The sequence below is a fragment of the Phragmites australis genome, chromosome 21, assembly GCF_958298935.1.
Source record: "Phragmites australis chromosome 21, lpPhrAust1.1, whole genome shotgun sequence".
Classification (NCBI taxonomy): Eukaryota; Viridiplantae; Streptophyta; class Magnoliopsida; order Poales; family Poaceae; genus Phragmites; species Phragmites australis.
The window spans coordinates 21,310,246-21,320,000 of NC_084941.1; the positions used below are offsets into that span (position 1 = coordinate 21,310,246).

Below are 9,755 nucleotides of genomic sequence, written 5' to 3' on the forward strand. Positions count from 1 at the left end.
GGGGAAGCTGGAAACCTTGCGAGGCAACTCCGATTGTACAAGGGCCAAGTCATTGTCCAGGCATTGGATTGGAATGATAGAACTTTTGAGCATGTTGGTTTTCAAACCCGACGCCATGCCAAAGGAGTGAAAAATGGTCTTGGTAATGGACAGATTCCGGATCGTTGGTTGGATAAACAACACAACGTCATCCGCGTACATGAAGAAACAACATCGGAGATAAAAAGTCACCTTGAGGAAACAAATGTTTACATACACATAGGCTAGGACATGTCCAACCAAACACTTGATGGAAACAGACATTGACGTGATAGGCAAGGGAGGCAGCAGAGTGTAGACTGAGCCCAAGAGAACCACTTCACTGCTCAGATTCGTGAAGGGATTTTCATTTTATTCAGTGTTCTAACGATTTTTTTATATTCTAATCATGAATGGATTTTTAAGGTTATTTTCTTCAGAACGAGATTCTTTTTCCTTTCTCTTCGCGATTCTCCTCAAAAGAAAGCTGTTAGAGATGAGAGAAAATAAAGAGAATAAGAACGGAGAAGAGAATCGAGAAGGAAACGAAATGAAGTAAATATGATTGGAGATGGTCTAAGCATAATACCATGGTCAAGGTTTCCCTTAAGGACCCTGATTCACATCGTGAAAAGATTTTAGTTTTCTTCAGCGCTCTAACGGTTTCTCTTTATGATTCCCGTTATAAAGAGATTTCTAAGATCATTTCTTTTAGGACGGAATTCTCTATCATTTTCATTAGCGATTTCTCTCAAAGGAAAGCTGTTAGATTTAAAAAAAATATAAAAACAGGGAAGAAAATCAAGAAGAAACAAAATAAAGAGAAGATGATTAAAGATGATCTAAAACTAGATCAGTGAGAGATTTCCTATCGGTGTTTTCAAAGTACTACGTAAGCAACAGAACATTTAGTTGATAATTAAAATAGTCTTCTACGATACATCGTTACATTTTTAGAGAGATATGCAAAATGCAAATATTCTCTTGTAAATGTTGTGTTCCCATCTACCTTCGGACAAATATGCAAATGGAGGTGGATAAATTATATAGTCTCTGCCTGCCTAGCAGCAAGGGCGAGCAGACACGTCGCTCGTTTAACTGTGTACTTATATATAATATAAATAGGTCTAAAGTTGAAACGCGGAGTTAATGGTTTGGTTGTCAAGTCATATAACGTCACAGGACGCGCTCCAGTCCGTATCCATCATTGTTAATAGTTGTCCGTCATATGGTGAGGCACGCAATTCGCGGTGCTGGTGGTTACGTGCAAGGAACGCAAAGCGGACGATCCCACGCATAATAAAGGCACCCAGTTGGAATACGGAAGAGCCGAGAATATTACGGCAGAAACCAGGGTCACATTTTACGCTAGAAACAAATGAAAGAAAACTAGGGAAAACGAGCAAAGAGCGGCGTACTCCCTCCTGTCATAAGTAGATTCAGATTCAATTAAATTTTTAAAATTTTAATCTTTAATAGTTTTTAAACTATTTAGTTTAGAAACATAAAAATTATATGTATAGATTTATCTAAAATAATTTCATAATATTTTCTTTTTATTATATATTATAACTATATTTTAATAGTAAATAATGATCAAAATTGCACAACAAAGAAAATGAAAAAAAAAATATTAGGTATTTATGATCAAAGGCAGTACAAGTTTGAAGCATATTACGAAGGGAAAAGAGAAAAATTCATACTCTATTGCAAACGTGCGAGTGCACGCGTGGTCGTGGGCTCGGTTGTGAGGTCAGCCGCACGGGTTCAAGCCCCGGCTCACCCATGTTGGTGGGGGCGTTTCATGGTGCCGCTCCACCTGCCTATGTTCCGAGTTTTAGGGAACACGAGTGTCGGTGTAAAGAATGGTAGGGTCTCCTCGCAGGTGGATCCACACCGATAAAATATTAGCAGGTGTTATATGCCATGTTTATCCGGAACCGTGGTCACCCCGCGCGAACAGTCAGCGACCGCGCGAACAGCCAGCAGTTGTGCGAACAGGCTCTCCAACCAAGCTCTGCGACCAGTCACCAGGTCGTAGGAGCAAACCCCACGACCTGTCTCCTCGGGTTGCGGGACATGTATGTGTCTAAACAGTCTAATCACAATAAATATTTTTTCACTTGAGTTTTTTCCTTCCCCGGGTCCTCCGGTCGACCAAGGCGTGGTCGGCGTAGAGATGCTGTGTCCCGTCCCGTAGGTCAAGAGATTTTTTGCAGGTGCGCAAGGGGCGCGTGGGGACGTGACAGAGCAGTCCCGGCAACCGAGATAACGCAGGCAGTGGAGCGATGGGACAGACTCTGTAGCGCTGTAGAGCAAGTGGGATACGTCTGCTCTTAGTAATGATTGGCCTAGGTGGGAAGCTCTAACTAAGCCTAGGTCTATGTCTTAACTTACGTGTAAATCCTCTCTCTCTCTAATGTATAAAGGGAAGAGTACCAGGCTTGTAAAAGAGGAGATTCAGGCTAAGAGAGGCAAAAAAGAAGGAGAGGAAGGCTGGGCAAGAACATCAGCTGTAACCAATTTAGGCCACAAGAAAAGAATACACAGGATGTAGGGCTATTACCCTAAGGGGGCCTGAACCTGGATAATTCTCGGTGTTCTTGTCACGTCCTAAATTCTATAATCACATAATTAAGCATAATTATGCTTCTTAAGCATTATATTTAATTTTGTATAATTTTGTTTTATAACTCTAGCGCAATTCGTTTCATGTTAATCGGATGAGAGAATCAAATTCGGGAGAGAAAAGAATTAAATTCGCAGTTAAAATAGACATCTTTCTCTCTAACATGTGGGACCCACCTGGCCCCACCATCTCTCCCTCCACTTGGGCAGCAGCCCCACCTGCTCCCTCACTCCCACTCACATGCCTCTCTCCTCTCCCAACCAGCCAAGGCAAGGGAGCTCCCCCTCACTCTCCCTCTCACTCCCTCTCTCCTTTCTCCCTCAAATCTGCGCTCCAGGAGCCGAATCAAGGTATACATGTGGTACCATTGCAATCATAAGCTCACAAGCATTTCATTCCTCCAATTTATTTGCTCATTCCCGAAGGATTTGAGTCGATTTGGATGTCTTTTGGTGTTAGGGTTGAAAAGTGAAGAACACCGGGGTTCTTCGATGTCCCACCGTTTTCTCTTTCTCCCGGCGGTCCCCAACCTCGGTAATGCACCTTGGGTAAGTCATCTAGGCTTGGATACGTATTTGGTTGGTCGAAATCCGAATTTGGAGATAGGTGGTGAAGTTTGGGTATTTTTGGATGTTTTAGACCTAATTTGAGGAATTGGATAAATTTGAGTTAGAAATGGAGTTTCTAGGTTGTTAAATGAGTTCTAGAAATTGGATGTTTTCCTACATTTTAAAGTATATTTTCATGGCATTTCATCATTTGCACCTTGTGGCTTAGATTGTTGCATTTCATTTATACTTATCATTGCACGCGTTATGTTTCTTAGAACACGCCGATCCATCGATCCCGGAGACCGAGGTCGATCCCGAGGCGTCGTACTTTTGTGAATCAGTGCATCAAGGCAAGCAACCTATTATGTTTGCATATTACACCCGTTTAATCGAATTGAATGAAGTCTAAAATTGATAAATTATGCTTGTGTATGTTTGCATGTTTAGTGAGTCATTGTCGGGTATAAATGGGTAGATCTTATGTTGAATTACATATCCTCTACCTTGAGATGTTTATACATTACTTGTAGCCTTGAGTTGTTGTCAATGTCTAGGTATGAGTTCGACTTATATGCTTAGCCATGCTTAGGTCATTCCGTAGAAGTCGAACGACGGCACGTTCTGTTGTTCGCGAGCATAGGACCTTCTTATGGTTATACACACTTGTTGAGGTTGAGGTGGTTGTATGAGTGGTGAGTATGATATGAGATGTGGGCGGTGCTAGGATGGTGTTTTGTCCTGCCCGGATGTGGAGTTCCCTTGGGTAGGCCGGTAGAGGAAGATCGGACACCGTAGACCGCTTGCATCGTTTAAGGCCAATCATCGAGGTAGTTGGCTTTAGCACTTACCTTAGTCACCACATGCCGATCTAATGGTAAGGCGAGCCGAATACCTTCGCAGTTGTGGCTTTGTGGGACCTGAACAACGACGGTGTGAGCGGGCGGGCTTGTAAGCGGTACTAGTTTGCTCCGGGAGTAGTTCTGGTACCGCCACACAGAGCGTTGCATGTCACACACAGTTGGGGCTGGTTGGGAAAGGTTGTCACAGGTACCCCCTTGTGTGCATTTTAGCGGGTGGCACAAGCCGTATGGTCCTCGTATCGTGTGGGTCCAGGAGTATCCCCTGCAGGGTGTATAAACATTTCGAAATGCCGAGCTCTTGGTGATGAGCATGCTATTATTTCAATTGCGCCCGGTCGTAGAGTTTCGATTGTGGTTGTGGTTGGTTATGTGGGAGATGGACGAGTTGGTTCTTGGTTACATATATACTCATGTCGGTTCTAGTTTTATGTTTATGTTGGTTACAGTTACCTTTATGTTCAGTTGGTATATGCAGGGTAGAATCATGTTGTTGGTTAAGTTAGTCCCCCACCCCTTCTCTCCCCAATTTCGACAAGCTCGACGGTGGTCAGGGGAGGATTGAGCCAATCGACGTTGAAGATGCGGAGGAGACCCTCGCCCTAGCCCTCGCCTACCGGGATTCATTGGCCAAAGACCCTATGTCGGCGACGCACGGTGGCTCATCTTTGCCCGGCGCGGTAGGTCCCTCCAGCGTGGGCGGACTCCTGGCGGGGGATGTGCCTGGTGCTGCAGCCCCGGCACCCGTGGACTCACCGGAGGTTTCCCCAGCGTTGCTGTGGCGTGTGAGGTGCGACGCTGTTGTACATCATGGCACGGCCGTCGGATTTTCGCTTGGAGCGTCGGTTGCCCCCGCCGTCGCGGATGGCTCCCCTGCTGCGTGGCGAGGGAAATGTCCGTACAAGGCACCGCGTCCATCTTCCGCGACTGGTGGCCATGATGCCGACATGGCCATGGTAGCGGATGACGGCGAGGCGGACGCTGCTGCGCATGTGAACACCAGCAACAAGGTCATCTTGCCCTGTCTATTTGCATGTGATATTGTACAGATCGATTTGAGTTAGTTAATTTCAGCATGCAACACTGGTTGACCTTGTGTTGAATCTTCTGGATGAATGGTAGTCAAGCATATGACATAGCATGTCTCAATTCTGGTCATGCAGCACACACGCACTATCTCATGTTAACCAGCATTTGGCTCATGCTCAATGAGTTGAATCTTTATCTTTTGAGCATCTTTAGTAAGCTTGTATGAATTCAGTTAGATGTTCAAATGGTCATGAATTCAGTTAGATGATTTGATCATGGTAGGACTTGGTATTCTGATTCGATCCTGGTAGGACTTGGTCATGGATTTGATCCTGGTAGGACTTGGTATGCTGATTTTTGCAAATTTTTATATGTATGCTGATTTTAACAGCTTTAACACATGTATGGAAGCATCTGCTTCTTTTATGTTTAAATTGTTTGTTTATGTTTACCTTTGTCTATTTTGTTAATTGGAGTACAATAACTTACAAATTAAATCTGTCACCTATGATTATAACATCAAGTTACCTGTATGTCTGTGTTGTACCGAATAGAAAGAGGATTTTTGACAAAGAAGATTGGTCCTCCCCGAACAAGGACTTTTTTTGAAATTTGTATTGAAGAAATACGGGCTAGGAATAGGTCTATTGGGCTTATGACCAATAGAGGCTACTAGAACATTGCTGTTAAGTACTTGCAAAGGACAGAGTTGCGTCACTCTAGAACACAATTGAAGAACCGATGGGATTTACTCAAAGGCTTGTATAGCTTTTGGCTAGGCCTTCTCAAAGATACCGGCCTTGGATGGGATAAAGCTAAAGGAACTGTTTATGCAAGTGATGAATATTGGAAAAAAGTCACCAAGGTAACAATTATGTGATAGAACATATGTAATACAGAAATATGTGCATTGTATATATTGTGCATACTAAAGGTTCCTTATCTTTTTTTCAGGGACATTCAGAATGGAAGAAGCTGCAGCATGGTCCACCAGAGTGTGAAGAACTGATGAAGGAAATGTTCGGCGTTGTTGCTGTTGATGGTTCTTCTTCTACAATACCTGGTGAGGATGATGGAGGTGTTGGAGGTGTGGTTGGAGAAGGGGTTGGTGACACACATGCAGGACATGGATCATTGGAGACTATTTCAAAGGGTACCAATCCATTGAAGCGCGGTGTAGGTAGCACTGTTAATAGCCCACAAAAGGTAGCAAAGAGCCCCATGTTGGGAAACGGGTAGGCTACGCTAGCATAAAATAAATTTTCTCTACCGCATTCAACCAGGAAGCCATGCGAGTAGGGGATCATAAATCGTTACCACTTGACGAGCAGTGCAGCGGAAGAAGAGTTGGAGCAGACCAATCCAACGTTGTGCGCGTCAAGTAGTCGATCGTCAACCTTGTCCCGAGCACGTCCCGAGCACTTTCCGAGTACTCGCGAGTACGTCCCGAGTACTCCCGAGCACAACCCGAGTACCTCCGAGCACGTCCCGAGTACCCCTGAGCACGACCCGAGCACCCCCGAGTACGTCCCGAGTACCCCGAGCACGTCCCGAGTACCCCCGAGCACATCCCGAGTACCCCCGAGCACGTCAGCACCGCAATAGTAGCAGCGCCTCTACGGTATCCACACGTACAAGGATGGAATCGCCGTGCGCCGGTGTGCTAGCACCGCGCACCCGGCTAGGGTTTCGAAGGGAGTTCAGGAATAGGAGGCGGCCAGGGTTTTTGGTGGCAAGATCTGTTTTTCGGGAAAAACTCAATGCGCCTTGGCCCCTGCCTATTCTTATATAGAGCACGCTAATGGACCTTTAATCAACATTAAAGCCTATTATGACTCTAAACCCTAATGGACCTTTAATCAACATTAAAGCCCATTAGCAGATCCAATCCGCAAACTCGATCGCCTCTAGGGCATATCACCAACACCCCATGGTTAAGGTAATGAAGGGCATTCATGCCACTTTGGAGAACAACTGTACTATTGCAAATAAGGTGATGCAAGGTGAATTTAGGTATAATTCAATTAAAGAAGTGATGGACTTGGTTGTGGAGTACGGGGCACTAGAAGGAAGTGTGGAGAGTGTGGAGCATTTTATGGCTACCCAATTGTTTGTGAAACCTGAACTCCGTGATATGTTCAAAACCTTTACCACTAAGGAAGGAAGGCTAAGTTGGTTGAAGAGGTGGTGTACGAAGTAAGGCTTGGTGTAGAAATCTACTACTAGAGTTGAGCGATTTATGTTAGCAGTGATTTTATCTACTTTATGTTGCCTATGTAATTTATTACTTCAACCTATATGGGGCAATATTTGATTTCCATGAACTTATGTACCTTGTGTTGGCTATGTAATATTATTTGTTTGAACTATTTGTGTGACAATATTTGTTCCAATGTATGTAGATGCACTTGTATGAAAGTGACGATGACGATGATGAAACTTTTTTGGTTGCACACAATCAACTAGATATGATGCAATAATATGGAGCCATTACTTGCGCAATTAGTATGTACTATACTGATACTTATTTGAATAAGTCAGAGAGGATTGAACCTATTCTTTCGGGTCATGATTGGGTTATGAAAACCCTTAATATTCCAAAAGATTGTTATAATATGTTTAGGATGAATAGACCACTTTTTGATAGATTGCATAACTTGTTGGTGTCAACTTATGGTTTGAAGTCAAGTAGCAAGATGAGTTCTATTGAAGCTTTAGGCATGTTTTTATGGATTGTTGGGGCTCCACAGTCATTTGCTCAAGTGAAGAATCGATTTACAAGGTCAAAAGAAACAATTAGTAGGAAATTCAATGAAGTGTTAGAAAATATCTACCTCTTCTCAGCAGATATTGTCAAACCTAGAGACACAAACTTCTCGACGATTCATCCAAGACTTCTAAATTCTCGGTTTGCCCCTCATTTCAATAACTGCATAGGTGCGCACGGGCAGGCTGGGCCGGTGGGTTGTTGTGGCGTAGTTGGACTAGGCCGGTGGAGTGTATAATAACTATTCTACATTCTAGATATAGAATAGCACTACCGTATATATAAATATAAGTGCTATTTTGCACTCAAGATATAAAAATAACTTTTATACGTCCAGCTTAGCCAGCCCATCGAGTCGCGCCAGGCGCACGCCCGGACGAGTCAGGATCGGCCAGAAAAAAGGGAAAAATACAACCCCCAAAAGTCACTTGGATTTTGACTTCCCCCCATAAGTTGTTTTGTTGTAAAAAAACCCCCCAAAATTCAAAAAAATAAAAAATTTAAAAAAATTATAAAAAACTAGAGATAATTCTAAGACCTTTTGTGAATTTTTTCAAAAATAATATCTTTTGCATCATATTTCATGGAGAGGAAGTTTGAAAAAAAAGAAAAATATGCAGCTCATTTATTAACTCATGTTATTTTAACTTTATCATGTCTACCATTACTTTTCCTACATAAATAATTGTTTCATTAAACTAATAAAAGTGGTTTCACTAATTTTAGGGGGGTTATGGATTAGCTATGAATTAATCTATCTGCAACATATTTACTCAATCCTGCATGTTACAATAACTATTTCAAGATTTCATGTATTTTTAGAAGATAGGGGATCATGTAAGAAGATTAAAAAAATTGGTTTCATAATTTTTGGATTAGTAAATAATTAACTATACATTTAACTCGAATTAATAAATGAGCTACACTTTTTTTTTTCAAATTTCCTCCCTGTAAAATATGATGCAAAGGATATTATTTTTAAAAAGTTTTTTCAAAAAAGTCTTAGAATTGTCTCTAATTTTTTTAAGAATTTTTTCTGATTGTTTTTAATTTTTAAGATGTTTTTACAATAAAGTCAAACCTTTAGGGGATTTTTACAACAAAACAAGTTCTGAATAAAGTCAAATTCAAATGATTTTTAGGGGTGTTTTTGCATTTTTCTCCAGAAAAAACGATGGCGTCGGTCGGCGCGTTTTGGTCCTCGCGTGGTGTCGGTCAGGAACTGCAGGCGGGCCCACGTGAAGGCCAGGAAGTTGCGACGTGTGGTCTGTTCGGTTGGTTCGGACGGGCAGCTGGGCATGATTTTTGTTTATACGTGGCTCTGCTCCATGGGCCCAAGCTGCACGTGGCTCGCTATTTAATAAGAAGTAACTCTACTGAATATATTTAATAATTTTTGCCAAGGCAGTAACTATTTAATAACTATTCAGTAGTTTACGGAAGTTCATTAGTTCAATAGTTTTTAGTAGTTTAATAATTAAAGAAGTTTAGTAGTTCAATAGTTTTTAGTTGTTTAATAGTTTTTATAGTAGAATTAATTTAATATTAAATTGTTGATCACTGAATATCTAACCATCGATTAACTAATTATAACTACTAAATACCTGAGAAATGTTGATTAACATAGAACTATTAAAACTATTAAACATCTGACTACTAAAATTACAGAATAACTAAGCCTACTAAAAATTATTTAATAGTATCAGTATTAAGTAGTTCCAACACGCTAGGGAGTTGGGCTGGATGATACTTTAGCCTTGGCGCACGGAGGAAGAGAGGGAACAGGAAGGAGATAGACCAGGAAAGTAACAGAGTGAGAGATCAGCAGCGAGAAGGCTGTCCGTTCACGTGTCGTGCTGTTTGTTGTTTCGGGTCGTTTTCGTTCTCGTTCTCGTGTTTCTCGG

At 42.1% G+C, this 9,755-nt stretch overlaps 1 pseudogene; it reads left to right on the plus strand.

The window, feature by feature from the left end:
- Positions 1-4,696: 4,696 nt before the first annotated feature.
- Positions 4,697-7,264, plus strand: LOC133903227 (uncharacterized; annotated as a pseudogene).
- The last annotated feature ends 2,491 nt before the right edge of the window (positions 7,265-9,755 follow it).